Source organism: Macaca thibetana, chromosome 13 (genome assembly GCF_024542745.1).
Source record: "Macaca thibetana thibetana isolate TM-01 chromosome 13, ASM2454274v1, whole genome shotgun sequence".
NCBI classification, from domain to species: Eukaryota; Metazoa; Chordata; class Mammalia; order Primates; family Cercopithecidae; genus Macaca; species Macaca thibetana.
Window position 1 is genome coordinate 58,227,908 of NC_065590.1, and position 15,516 is coordinate 58,243,423.

The 15,516-nt window shown below is 41.6% G+C and overlaps 1 long non-coding RNA gene and 1 pseudogene across 2 annotated transcripts in view; one reads left to right on the forward strand and one right to left on the reverse strand.

Annotated features, from left to right (window-relative positions):
* The window catches only part of LOC126934263 (uncharacterized), a 30,752-nt gene extending 20,390 nt beyond the window's left edge, over positions 1 to 10,362 (reverse strand). Inside the window, exons 1-2 of the long non-coding RNA XR_007718897.1 lie at positions 9,871 to 10,362; positions 3,589 to 3,677 (exon numbers count right to left, since the gene is read on the reverse strand). This is a non-coding gene — a long non-coding RNA (uncharacterized LOC126934263). The remainder of the gene's footprint in view (positions 1 to 3,588; positions 3,678 to 9,870) is intronic.
* The window catches only part of LOC126934259 (uncharacterized), a 1,193,286-nt pseudogene that overhangs the window by 737,826 nt on the left and 439,944 nt on the right, over positions 1 to 15,516 (forward strand). The gene's annotated exons all lie outside the window — the stretch shown is intronic.

The following is a 15,516-nucleotide window of genomic DNA, read 5'->3' on the forward strand; positions in this document are numbered from 1 at the left end:
TTTTTTTTTACAAAAGAATTCAAGTAATTTTCCTAATAACAGCATCTGTGGTTGAAGGTGTTCACTGTATGCCTGGCACTGTTCTAGGTGCTTCACAGATGTAGCAGATATAAATCTCAGTCCAGACTCAGGGGTGCATGAAATAGTGGACCTTTCTATTTTCTATAAATTAATATTTATTTTGAGATCCCATCCTACCTGGCTGGCATGGCATTTCACCTCAGTCATCTTTTGGGTGTTGGCAATCCAAGAGGCAATACACAGTGCCAAAGTACTAGAGCCCTCCAGCCTGGGTCATGTGTGCACACAGCCTCCCTCAAGTGCATCCATTGTCCCAGCCAACATGGCATTTCTCATCCAGTGGCTCACTCCATCTTCCAATGCTCCCTAAACAGGGCCAATGCAGGAAACCCCACCTAGAGATGCATGTACGTGCAGCCATTCTTCTCTGGGGTCCTGTCAGGAAGTAGGTCCTGGATCCCTGCTTCTCAAAGACATGCAGAACCTCTAGAGGAACTAGAGAATCTTTTTTCTTCCATCTGAGGAAAGCCCCTCCCTTTCTCTTGCTTTTTCTAAGCCTTCTGTTTCTTCCACAATTCTACTTCCTCTGGAAAACCTCTACATTGTCTGATAGCCTTGTGCATTTAAAAACAAAAGCTGGAAACTCTCTGCAGGCTACTTTAGCTTCTTTTCCCCTCACTTAGCTCTTCTTTGGCATTGCATCGTGCACAATGTGTGGGAAGCAGGGAGGTGAAGGAGAAATACAGGCAGGAAAAAACAATTAATACCTAAAAATACAATCCAGATGAACGTGTTTCTTTAAACTTTAGGACAACTGTATTAATCATGTTGGGTTTTTTTTTATTTTTTGTAATTTATAATGGTTTTACATCTTGGGAACTTGCTAATCCTGAGAGACTGCCCCTCCCAGGGCTAGCTAATTCCTAAAGCCAGTAAAGGACTTGTTCATCGGGAGCATGCCTGTAATACGCAAACCAACCAATCCAAAGCCCATACTCTGAACTAGCTCCTCTATCTGGCTTTGATACACCAGGAGGCAACATTCCTCTACCCACATTATTCCAGGATCAGGCACCAGACAACTAGGACAGCCCCTACATCCTGGAGCCAGCTAAACTTTTTCAAACTTGCCAATACCAAACCTGGTCAACATAACCACCCATTCCTTCCCACGAAAACCACAACAAACGCTCTGTCCTGCGCTTTCTTTCTTTCCCTTTACCCTCCTTCTGCCTCCTGTCCCTGTCTGGCGCTTCCCCCATGTGGCCCTGCATAGTGTGCTATATACCTCCTATTTCTAGGGATCTGTTGAACATAAAAGTCCTATTCATGACAATCATTTCCATATCTGTGTGTCTTACCATACCTGATTAAAACAAATCCAGGGTAAGATTTAGTACAACATATGCGCCATTTTTACCAATGAGGCTCAGAGTAGTTCAGTTACTTTCCCAAGGCTACCTAGTAGGTAAATTCTCACCCATCTGCCTCTAAAGCCCACTCTTCTAATTTTCCAGAAATGCAAACAGGGTTTACAACACAGACCAGTTATGAGTGGCTGGCATGGCTAGCTAGAAGCTGTGTTAAGAAGAATTCTGATGCAATAAAAAACTCATTGAGAAACAGTGCCATTATTAATTGGCGAGGACTTGGTGAATGCAGGAGGCATGTGTATTTTGCATCTGTTTACTGAAAGTTAAGCCATTTCTTATATATAATAAAATGAATTGAAAAAACTGGTTTGAATTTGTGCAATGTGTCAACAAAGTCATGAAGAGAATCCATCAAGAGAATCTCCTAAGAATCAAGCACTGAGGGAGTGGAGAAAGAAGAGGAACTTATGCACACACAGAATCCCCCACCCAGAGTGGTACCGGGAGGACACACACAGATGGACACAATGCCAAGCCCTTTTACAGGCCACCCTTTTGTCTCCAAGCAGGTTTTTCTGTTGAGTCAGCTCTCCTTTGTTCTTGTGGCACTTCTCTTCATCTTTATTTCATATTTCTTTTATTCAAAAGGTAGAAAAAGGTAGCCACTGTGCCTGCGTCATGTACCTACTGCTTGGGATGACACTAGAAATTAACTTGTAGATCCCACTATTTCTCTGTCCCTTCACTTCACCCCCCCACCCCAGTCAACCACCTACCCCAGGGATATCAAGTCGGAAAAGTGTGGATTTCATTACATTTTATTTTTCCTGCACTCTCCTTTCAGCAGCTCTTAATATCCTTCCTTTTAGTGCTGTAGTTTTGTTGCTTTTTGTTGATTTATGTGGAACTGGGGATCTTTGTCAGTTTAATTACAAAAAAATCACACTGTTGTATATGCTTGTCAACTTAATTTTCAGGATTTGCCTTGTTTTACATTGTAAACTTTGGGGACAATTTGTTCTGTCTTTAATCAACACTTGCAGGTTTTGTTGTGTTTCTTTTAATGTTTTGCTATTTTGCTTCCAAGCCCAATATGGACAAAGATGATTCACATTTTCCCTTGTTTCACAGCCTGTACCATCATGTTTACATTCACTTTGCTTTGAAGAAAAAGACAACCCATTTGTGTTTTCATTAGAGGAAGCAGTTCGAGCATAATATATACTAGCTCAAAGAGTACTGAACAAAGAGTCACATGAGCTGGTGCTAGTGCTGGCTCCACCAATTTTCTGGCTGGCTGTAAAAAGTCACTTGCCTTCTCTTATTTGTAAAGTGGGAGTATCTGAACTTCACTAGATAAGGTGTGAAGCCCATGTCAACTTTGGAATTCATGGATCTTGTGTTAATGTCTTTCGGTTGCAGGCAACAGAAAATTACTCTGCCTAACATAAATATAAAATTGAGAGCAGCTTGAGATCATTTACAATATTGCAGGAAGAACTGAACTGTCAGGCATAGGGAAGATACAAATCAAAGTGTTGGAAATCCAAAGAGCAGAAACCTGCAGTGCTTCATTCAAAGGCATTACCATAGGTGATTCAGCTCTAACAGCCTTCCATCCACCCATGCCTTGGCTCAAGTTTAGAAGTTCTGAAATAAAGACTGCAATTGGCCCAACTTATCCCTGGAACCAGGGCGTGGGATACTATTTGAAGGCCCAGCCTGGAACAGTATCAGGGGTAACAGCATCTGTTACCAGAAAAGGAATGGGAAGGGGGTCAGGAAAGTATAATAGGCAGATAAAAATAAATAACTACCATTGGTCCATTGCCTAGTAGCTGCCCAGGACACACACACACACACACACACACACACAGAGAGAGAGAGAGAGAGAGAGACAGAGAGAGAGAGAGAGAGTTATTTAGGTCTCATCTCGAACTCTCTAGGTCTAGAACTTCTCATGATTATATCTCTATGGTCTGCACTTATGTGTTGAATGATAAACAAATGTTAAACAACCCCAAGTAAACTGAGAAGAAAAGCGAAAATGCAAGAAAATCTTTTTTAAATGTTATACAGTAAGAAAGAAGATGCAAGTAGAGGCTGTAACTTCATTTCTCCAGCTGGCCATAACACTACAGCTGATGTTTATAGTTTTCCATAACTTCTAATATCCACTCTATGTTCCTCTGACCTTTAACCAGAACCTCTGAAGAACCAGCTGAGGTTGTCATGACAGGAGACATGACTCTTCTAGGAGGTTTGAGCCCCCGATGGTTTTACCTGTAGAGGGATACAGCAATTACACATTAACCTTGACCACTTGTCTTGGCACCATAAAGGCTTCCTCAGATTGCACCCATTTTTTATGTAGTAGCCACCTCTCTTCTCCTTGGTAATCAAAGTGAATCACCCAGTCAACTTCATAACCATCTTTTCCTGTTTGCAAATAGCGTGAGGAGCCTAACACAGGCCAGGTGGCAGTCTCTACTTCTGATGCAATGGACCTATTCCTGTCACTGATGGAAGAATTTCACCTTTAGGTATCAAGACCTCTAAATCAGCAGAAGCAAGATTCACAGGAACAGGAACCATAATTCATAAAGTAGGTTACCTGATAAAATCATAAGATTCCTCCCCTACCTCACTGAGTGAATGACAAGAAGGATAAGAATTAGGCAGATGAGAGTAACAAAAACCTCAAATAACAATAGCTTAAGCAAGACAGGATTATATTTCTCTCATGTAAAAGTCCAGATAGGTGGCCCAGAGCTGATATAGCACTCCAAGGTGCCAGGAACTCAGATTCTATAATCTTATTGCTCCATTATGTCCAATAGGCTCCTAACAATTCAATAGATTGATTTGATCCGATCTATCATATCTGAATTCTAACCAGTAAGAAGGAGAAAAGAGGAAGAGAAGAGAAAAATCCATTCCTGGAAGTTGCACCAGTCACTCTTATCCTATTTGCCAAAATTTAGCTACATCATCCCACTGAACTACAAGGGGTCTGAAAAACGGAATCTTTACTCTGAGATGCCTTGGGCCCCTAAAAAAATCAGAAATTCTGTTTCTCTAGAAGAAAAGGAAAAATAGTATTAAGGGATAACCAGTGCTCTCTGCCACTGAGAATGAGGGAGAACTGCCAGTTTTCTCCCCTAAGGAAAAGGTAGTGTGATGTGCCTAGAGCAGTTTGGAGAACCAGTGTTTCCAGATGCCCAGGATTCTCGTGGAAACCCTCATCTCAGTTGCCTAGATTCCACTCCTTCCCAAACAATGTTCTAACTAGCCACAACCCTGACAAAGATGTAAATCTAACTGATACTGTAATCTAGCAACTATAAACGCTATCTCTGTGTCTCATTTTCAGCATTCTCAACCCTGTAGAGTTAATAAACAATAAGAGATTCTTTCCTCATGATCACATAAAAGCTTCAGATTTCATTCCATGCTTTGTGGTGAGAACTGTGTAATATAAGCTTTTCAGAACAGTTGTCAGAAGACCCTTGTCCCCAGATCCAACATTTATCATCCCCTTTGCATGAGCCTATGGCTACAGCTATCTTACCCATTCCCCCAGAGTTTCATTTTCAAAGAGCATGTGGTCCCAAAAGAACAGTGTTGATAACTTGAGTAGTTATTTTGTCACTTTATAGCATACATTATACTTACAAACCCAAAGTAAAGGGGTGGGGGTGAAAATCTCACTTCCTTTTGCCCCATCTTGGGCCAGTAACCAATTCTAAGTGGCCCATATGTCTCTTACTTGCAACCCACTCACTATTACCAACTCTGGCATAAGTTAAAGTGCTATGATGGAATGTTGGGAGGAAGTATCTTTTAAGGCTCATACCATTAACCACTATAACTTTATCCTCCTTATAATGTTATTTTTGACCTCCAAGTCACTCCCTCATTCACTGAAGATGAGGACAACTGTAGGCTTCCTAAAGCAAATGCAAAATTTTATGCATATATTATGTACCTTCCTAGAGAGAGAGCCCATACTTCCTATTTTATTTTCAAAGGACCCCATGACCTCCCCAAGGATAATTAAGAATAACTTCCCTAGCTATTAAAATTGCCCGAAGTGTTTTTCATCTGTGAAATTATACATTCCAATGTCCTACTCTCAGTGCATAGCCTCCCACCTTCCAGCTTTCCTTAGCTACTCCTCTGATGTCTGGATGTCCACTACCTCTTCAAAGTTTTACCTTCATCTCTTTCCAATTTAAATTCCATGCTCCATCCTATCCACAACTCTTCCTTTATTCATTCATCAACTAAACCAGTGTTTACTGAGCATTTACTATTTGTTACAGACACAAAGACAAGACAGAGATTCCTGCCCTACTGGAGAATATGCTCTCATAAGGAATAGAAAAAGAAAACAAGAAAAGAATGAAATAAATTCAAATTTGTGATTAGTTTCATGAAAGTAAACAAGAACTAAGCAAGAGAATATTATGGAAGCCTACTTTAGGTAGTGTGATAGGCAGAATAATGACCCCCAAAATGTCTACATCTTAACCCCTGGAACCTGTGAATATGTTAGGTTGCAGGCCTAAGGTTGCAGAGGAAGTTAAGGTTTCTAATCAGCCGATCCTCAAATAGGGAAATTATTCTGGAGTAACTGGGTTGGCCCAATGTAATCACAAGGGTCTTTAAAGGTGGAAGAGGGAAATTGAAGGAAGAACCAAAAATATGGCAGCATGAGAAGGACATGACCCACTGTTGCACATTTTGAAGGTGGAAAAAAAGCAGCTACAAGCTAAGGGATGTAGGTGACTTCTAGAAGCCGGTAAAGCAAAGGAAGCACATCCTTCCCTAGAGCTTCCAGAAGGAACTCAGTCCTGCCACCACCTTGATATTAGACTTCTTACCTCCAGAAGTGTGAGATAATAAATGTGCATTATTTAAACTTCTATATTTTACAGTGATTTGTCATGGAAACAATAGAAAACTAATATAGAGTAAATAGAAAGACCTGTCTAAAAATATGGCATTTAAAATAGACTCAAAAACATTAATAAATGCCATGAGATGAGTGGCGGAAAAGTGTTCCAGGCAGGGGGAAGGGCATGCGCAAGAGCCCTGAAATGGGAGCGAGCTTGGTGTATCACAGAGGTGACCGGAGACTGAGGGGGAAAGCCACATATAGGAAGTTATAGCAAGTCAGAGCAAGATTCTGCAGACAGATCACATGACTCATACTAAGAAGTCTGGATTTTATTCTAGATGTATCCTAAAGTACAAGATAAAGTTGTCAGCTAGAAGTGAGGATAGATAAATGAGAGTTTTGAGAAAACGGGTGGTGTGAAAGAGCCCTCTTAAGGAGTGGGAAGGCTAATTTACCAATGAAACACAGTAGGATCAGCAGCAGAGTGGAATATTCACTTAAGGTTCATGATCACAAGTTTTGAATAAAAAGAGTCAGCTTATGGGTATGTTTTCTCCAGTGACATTCAGCTAACATTTATTGAGCTTCTTAATGTATGCCAAGGACTGTCATAAGTACTCTAAAAAAATTAACTCTCTTAATCGTCATCACAACTCTACCAAGTGGGTGTCCTGTCATTATCATCTCTAAATTACAGATGAGTGATTATAAAGATAAATATGGCATCTAGGCAGGTCAAAGAAGGATGAAAAGCTAGTGCATTGATGGAGAGTAAGAAATTGGTGGAGGAGGAAGAGGGAGGATGACTGAATTGAAGATTTAAGTAAGGTTGAACATGGGAAGCAATGGGCACACTTCCACAAGTAAGCTAGAAGGGTGGGAAGTTAAGGTTGGAAAGTAACATGTTTAAAATTGAGATTTTATATGTGATGGCAGTCCTGGGGTCCAAGGTATGGTCATGAGATCTTGTGGTTGAGGAGGAGGCAACAAAATGGTCATTAAATTAGCTAGGTGCAGTGGTTCATGCCTGTAATCCCAGCACTCTGGGTGGCCAAGGCAGGCAGATCGCTTGTGTTCAGGAGTTCGACACCAGCCTGGGCAACATGATGAAAACCCCATTTCTACTAAAAATACAAAAATTAGCAGAGCATGGTGGTGTGTGCCTATAGTCACAGCTATTCAGGAGGCTGAGGTGGGAGGATGGCTTGAGCCTGGGAGGCAGAGGTTGTAGTGAGCTGAGATTGCGCCACTACACTCCAGGCTGGGCAACAGAGCCAGACCTTGTCTTAAAAAAAAAAAAAAAAAAAAAAAAAACATGAGTAGTTTTCACTACTCAAGGTCTCAAGCACTGGATGGTTCATTCATGTTGATGATGAAGTCACCAAGAATTATATGAAAAATTAGACTATGAGTCAGATGTAAAATTAATGAATAAAAGGGGTGAAGAAATCTCCATGATAAACCAGTATAGGGCAAGGGTATACAGAGCTGAGTGGCTAACCCTCAAACCTAACAATTTTGAAACACGGAAAGGAATTCATGGCCTGGAAGCAGGACAGATACTACCCCATATCCTGCCCTGAGGTATGTGAAATGTGGAACAAAACAGTGTCCACCTAAGAGATGCCCTTGAGGGTAGGCAGGTTTTTATTATGCAGGGGTTCCAAGCGTGGATACACATTAGAACCACGTGATAAATATTTAATAATCCAATGCTCAGGCCATATCCCCAGGCCGATTAAATCAGAATCTCTCAGAATTAATCCTATGTATTGGAACCTTTTTTTTTTTTTTTTTTTTTTTTTTTTTTTGAGACAGAGTCTTGCTCTGTCACCCAGGCTGGAGTGCAGTGGCGTGATCTCAGCTCACTGCAACCTCCACCTCCCTGGTTCAAGTAATTCCCCTGACTCAGCCTCCCGAGTAGTTGGGATTACAAGCACGTGCCAACATGCCCCGGCTAATTTTTTTGTAATTTTAGTAGAGACGGGGTTTCACCATGTTGGCCAGAGTGGTCTCGAACTCCTGACTTCCAGCCATCCAGCTGCCTCGGCTTCCCAAAGTGCTGGGATTACAGGCGTGAGTCACCCCTCCCGGCCCATATTAGTACTTTTTAGGATCCCTAGATGAGTGCAATATGAAGCCAAAGTTGATTCTAATAAGTTAAGACGAGAAAGTGAAAGAATAAATATTTTAAGTATAGGTTGAGGACACATGGCAGGGGTGAGCAAACTTTCTGTTAAAGGTCCAGATAATAAATATTTTAGGCTTTGTGGGCCACGGGTCTCTGTCACAATTATGCAACTCTGCCACTGAAGTGTAAAACATTCAAGGTTCATAGATGATACATAAATGAGTGTGGTTGTGTTCCAATAAAACTTTGTGTATAGACACAAATTTGAATTTCATATAATTTCATGCAGTGAAAAATTTTGTTTTAACCACTTTAAGATGTAGGAATTGTTCTTGCGAGCTATACAAAAATAGGCAATAAACTAGATTTGGCCCATGGGTCATCATTTGCCAATATCTGATATAGGGGAATTTGTGGTCAGAGAGCTGAAGTTCTAGAAGGCAGAGCAGTAGGGGTTGACAGGGTTTTATGTCCTTCATGCTTCCAATACACCTCCTGGACCAATCCGTGACCCTACATAAACCTAAACATCTTACACCTAGCAGATGAGCACTCTTGGCAAAAATCACACAACTGTGAAGCCTCATAATCTGTCTCCCAGCCTCCACTCCTACCTCTCCAATCAATTCATGGTAGCCAGAGAAATGTTTCTAAAACACAAATCAGATCATGCCATTCCTCTGTTTAAAATCCTTCCAAGCCTTCCCAAGGTCCCTCAGGTTTATCGAAATTTCTCAACATGTTTACTACCAGCTGACTTCTGCAACACTCTGGACCACCTGCTTCTTGCATTCTAGTCATTGTACATTTGTTTTTCAGCTCCTTAAAATCCCCTTTGCTCACTGTTGCTATGTGTCAGGACAGCCCTTCTCCACCTTTACTCTGCTTCTTCCATCAGGTTCCAGTTTTGATATCATTTCCAGCAGGTCTGGATTCAGTACTCCTCACATGTGCTTCCTTAACATCCAACCTATATTCTTTTTCAAGAGCGTATCATGCTGCTTGGAACTGGTGGTGTCACCTTAAACAAGTGTCACTTGATGAATTAATCACCTTTATTCTTTGTTTCCCACTGACCCTGAAAACCTTATCAGCTGGGGAATTTTTCCCCTGCCACTGGATAAAAACTCTGTCAGGCCCTCTGATGTAATTTGGTCTCTGATGTAATTTGTCTGTGGTAAAACACAGACTCGATTGAGAAAATAGAATTTCCACTCCAATATATTAATCCACACTTCCATCTTCATTCGTGGTTAAGACTCCTTTCTATTTCTTTACCAGTTAGAAACCTATGATAGGCAGGCTTCCTGCCTTGAGAAAAGGTACATAGTTGGCTTCATTTCTCTTTGACCTCTCCAGAATTGGAACATCAGGGAGGGAGAAGAAGAAAGGAACTCAGAAAGCTCTTACTTGAATGATAGGGTCTTAAATTGGCATCTTACCCTTGGCGTAACTAATTTTTAAACTTGATTCTTTCTTTGTGAGTGATTTCAGGGTTCTTTGGAGGCTCCTCCTGACTTGCAGCTCCAATGCTGGGTCACTGCCATTGGTTCCTCTACTATTGCTTCTTCTTCCACCTCAGGTTTTCCCACCACCCAGAGACTCTCTTCATTATCAGTATCTCCTTCCCTTAAAGTCCACTTGGACAGGAGTCAAAACAGCTCCAGGCAGATTTTTTCTTCTGCATGGCCAAATGGTCCTTATCCTTTTTGCCTTGATACATACTGGGAATGCAGGCCAATCTCAACCCATCCATCCCAGTTCTGCTGTGTAAGAGTCTTGTCCTCTAGATTTCTTGGAGAAGAGTTAAACTCAAGTCCAATTGCAGGGGGCACATCTTAAGTCCTTCAGTTGGTCTTACTGAATCCCCTCTCTCCAGATTTAAGGTGACAAAGTACAATTAGTTAAGATAATAATAGCTGCTTTAACACAGCCACAAATCTCAGTGGCTTACACAATAGAATTTATAATTGGGATGGGAATGTGGGGTAGGAATGTCTTCTCTATGAAGTCATTCAAGATTCCAGGATAATGGATGCTCTTCCATCTTTAACACACTGCTTCCAAGGTTGCCCTGGGCATCAATATCTAGTTAGTAAATGGGGGAAGAGCTTGAAGCTTGTGCAAGGAAGTTTTTAATGGACCAGGCCTGAGAGTGAGCATTCATACTTCCACAGACATTCTACTGGCTGGAACTCAGTCACATGGCCACAACTAGTTGCAAAGAAAACTGGGAAGACTAGCTTGAGCAAGAAGAAATGAGTTTGGTGCATGGTCTTTGCCACGAAGGAGAAGCACATCTTGGCTTCCTTTCAAGATAGTGGGTGATGATCTGGGAAGACCACAGGACTCAGAATCAGGATACCTGGTTTTGGTCCCACTCTATTACTAACTACCTGTCAGGCCTTAGACTAGCCAGTTTACCTCTCCATGAACCTCATTTTCCTCATCTGTAAAATGAGAGATTGGACTATAGGCTCCCTAGGCCCCAGCCCTCTCATTCTCTGGTTCTATGACCCTAAGGAAACACAGCTGGAAATGATGCAGAGCCATAACTCAAAGGGCAGTAGTGCCATGGGTAGAGTGAGGGAAGATGTCTTTGTCACACACAGGCAGCAATTACCCTCAATAGCATTTTCTTTAGAAAACTGAAAGACAAGGATCTTGTGGGAAGGCAGCACATACAGAAGCTAAAATGATACTGAAAAGTCTAAAATATGCCTAGAATCACATCCTTTCTCACCATATCCATCGCTACCCTTAGTTTCCTAATTCATCTCCCTCTATACATGCTCTTTAAAAGTTTCAGACTGTTGGACTGCATTACTCCAAATGATACCACTTCGATTTAATTTTAAAAGTAATTATAGAGCACACCATTCTTATTCTTCACATCACTTAAGATTGGGATACCAACCAATCCCTACTCATCTTGATCTCTGCATACCCAACTCGTTCAACTCCCCACCCAAACCATTCCATCTGCTCCCTGAAATAATTCCTAGCCAAAGGTCACTTCCCTTGCCTTCAAATCCTACTTTTACTATTTCTCATCCACTTAGTGCTCCCACAGGACAACCTAGTTAATTGTGTACATCTTATCTTCTCTACTAAATTGTAAGTTCCCTGAGGGAAGATACCATAGATTACACTATTTGCATTATGCACCATGCTAGGTGCTTAATTATTTATTGAATGAATGAATAACTAATGACTGTGGAGAATTGTTAAAAGGCAGCCCTGTTGGAAACAACAGTGAGCCCTGTTTCATCTTGGCAAGTGCATTGTTTTCTGATTGTTTTTCTCAGAGTCCACTGAGGCTGCATTGAACAATCTGTAGGAAGAACTGTAGGTGTGAATCTTCAGCCAAGATAATGATTGCACTAGGGTCTGATTCAATTCAGTCTTGCCCAGGGGCAGTATTAAGAAGTGAGTTAAGTGAGAGATCATATTCTGTCAAATCCTGAGAAAATGACTGGGTGCCTGCCAAATAAGAAATTGCAGCTGGACAGTAATTTTTCTCTTTCTGTCTTTTAAATGTGAAGCTGTGTGCTCTGAAACAAAACAGAGGAGGGAGATGAGAAGATTTTTGGAAAATTCAATCAATGTGGACAATTGTTCTGTTAAATTCAGACAAAATAAGTCTTTCCCCCCTCAGTAGCAGGAAATTATAAGCTAGTTATATGAACCCATGTTTCACCCTCCATTTCCCTTTGGCCTGTCTGAATCAAAGGCCATAAGCTGGGCTGCAGCTAGTTAGCTTAGACATGCAGAGCCTACAGTTTTCCTCATATCAGCCATAAGCCTGGTACCCTGGGGACCCATTAGCTACACTTTCTCCATGTATCCAAACTGTACCCTGACCACAGATGTACAGTGTGCCACAGGCACAAACAGATCCAGGTAAGGTGAAGGACCAGCACAAACACATCCTCACTATTAAAGAAGCAGTGCAATGGCACATCCTACCAGCATTAATAGCTCTGTCTCACAGCACCAGGCACAGTATCTTGCCCACAGGAGGACTGTATCCATCTGATCATGTGTTTACCATGATGACACTCAGAAAATAACAGCTAACATGGAGCTTCTCCTCTGGACCACACACAGGGCTAAGCACTTCACACACTTTGTCTCCAATCTTTACACCAATCCTGGGAAGCAAAAACCCATTTTATTAATTGGGAAATTGAGGTTCAGAGTGGTCCTTCACATGGTCCAAAGTCACAAAGCCACTGTGTGGTGGGCCAAGATGCCAACTAATGTCCAACTCAAGAGCCATGTATTTTCCACTTGAGCACACTGCCCAATTCTTTTGCCAAGTCCACCAATCCCACTCTTGGGTCATGGGCATGTGAAAACGGGGAGAATGAGCACTCTGCAGACAGCAATGCCCTTTCATATACACTACCTCTTTTGTTCCTCATGGCAGCCTGGTGAGGTATACAAAGCACATAAAATCTCCATTTCATAAATCAGAAAAGTTATGACTGTTTGAGAAGTGAGAACTCAATCTCATTTCTTTTTCTAGATCCTGAGCCTACCCACTGTTATGTGAAAACTGAGGTATAAGAGTAAAATTATGTTCTTTTTCCCAATGAGTAAGTCATATTTCTCTATTTGTAAACCTCTTGTGGTTTTCCATGACTGTAGGATTAAATCTAACCACATTATTACATCATATAAGGCTTGTCTAATCTGTTGCCTGCCAGCTCACTGGGCTCCCCTTAGCTCCCTTCCTGCCTCTCCACCCTTGTTCTGCCATCTTGAGCAAACTATTAATATTATGCACTCTTTGAAGATGTCATGACGTCACACATCCTAGCCTTTGTTCATGCTAGTCCTTCTGCCTGAAAAACACTTCATACTTCTAGGCTCGACTCTTCCCCAACGACCCCAGGCAGAGATGGCTATTCTCCATCAGCCTTGCAAAGACACCTGTTCCATCAACCCGAATGAGATGATCCAAATGTAGTGCACTTGTAGGGTGTTCACCCTGATTCATGAGACTCTACTAGTAGTGACTGTCTTCCTCACCTCATTGGCAATGAAAGCTGAAGTCCTCATAAGGGACTACAAAGCTCCATACACTTTGGCTACCCATTATATTACTGAGCTTATTGCCCCCTACTCTTCTCCCCTGTCACTATGCACACTGGCCTTGTCAACTCTTCAACATTCCAGGCATGCTGTCACTTCAGAGCCTTTGCTCTTACTCTTCCCATTATCTGCAGTATCTTCTTCCCAAGAAATCCACAATGCTGACTCTCTCACTGGTGCCTTTTGAGCGAGGCCTTTTCTGAACCCCCATTACATTTCTTTCCCTCCTCCTACCCCAGTGCCCTTTTTTCCCCTTACATACTTTATTTTTCTTCAAAGCTCTTCTCAACATCTGATAGACTATATATTTTATGTATTTTTAAACTTTTCTGTCTTTTGAATGAATGAATAATGAATCTTTGTAGCCCCAATTCCCCCCACTCCCAACCAGTCCCCCGTTCAATGCCTGGCTATGGAATTATCTGATCCCCTCCACTGCCTAGAAGATTCTAAAGGATTGACCGAGCTCATTTGGTTTCCGTGGGCCAGGAACAAACCAAATAACCAAGGACAAATCACAATCCAGGAACAGAGCTGTGGGTTGGGGCAGGCAAATTGTGTCTAGGCAGTCTTTCAAACCAAGTGGGTCCTAGAACACTCACTATGGGGAGCAAAGGTGCAACCAACAGAGCAGAGAGCCAGGGACAAAAGAAAGCAAGCCAGGGGCAAACTAAAGCAAGCCAGAAACAATGAGTCAAAATAGGTAAGGGAGAGGGCAGTGTGAGAAAAGTCATAGAAATGGTAGGCTTTGATATGTGTCTAGTGATTAATTCCATACGCAGACCAGAGTCAATAAAGCTATACATGTTTGCTGAATAAATGAATAATCAATGGAAAAGCTGAGGTGACAATCCTAAGCTTCTGCCTTTCTGGCTTCTCTATTCTACACATTTCCTGTGTGGAAGGTGTGATCTGCATCCCTGAGGTATAGGTGCCACGCCAGCACCAACCTCTAATTAGCGTGAGCCAATGCAGAGCACTCCAAATGCTCACTGCAGGCTGTTTATCTTTTTTTCCTAAGAAATAAGGCCAGCATTCCCAGCAGACCCCTTTGGCACAGCTATTCCATTTGATAAATAAAGTACGGGCTTTGAGTTCATGGTCTGCTGTCCTGGTCCCAGCATGAGAAGCTCTCCTTTGTGGTTCCACTAAGCAAGTACAAAGCAGAGTGTAAGATAAATTGCTCTTCCACCTACAGAAAGCAAGCAAGCACACTAAGCAGCACCAGGGACATCAGCCAAGCACAAGAAACAAGGCATTGGAAAAACATTGCAAATTGGCACCATCCACTTTAGAGAGATATAACCTCAGGTGTATTTTGACTTGGAGTCATGAAAAGATTGGGCAAGCACACATAGGTGCTGCCAGATGCTCTCTACCTCTACATGTTATACTGGAAAGATGGGAGATGAAAGAAGGAACCAGGGCCAAGAAGTGACCATTTGTTCCTTTCTAGACTTTTCTCACCATCCCCTTCATTCTCCTGACAGTGATAATTTTCTGAGGGAATCCAGGACTAGGTTGAAGGGCCATTTTTTCTTTAAAAAGGTTATTGGTATTACATAAGTACTCTATGAACTCAAAGCCCAAAACAATAGAGATATGGAAATCTATATCAACATTGACAAGATACAGGTATAGCTATAGACATTGATCCAGATACAGTTATAAATATATAGAGTGTAAAATGGAACATTGTCTCTTTTGCTTCCACACCTCCAAACACATGCCACTTTCCAAAGGCATGACAACTTATGGTTTCCTTTAAGTTATTTATATATTTCAATCATATATGAGCATACACACACTTTTTTGCATTAATGGGGTCATTATACATATTTTTCATGCTTTTTGTCACTTAACAAAATGTCTCAGAGCAGACAAACAGAGCAAGATGGCTGAAGAGAAACCTCTACCAATCATCCTCCCCACAGGAACACCAAATTGAACAACTGTCCAAACAAAAAAGCACCTTCATAAGAACCAAA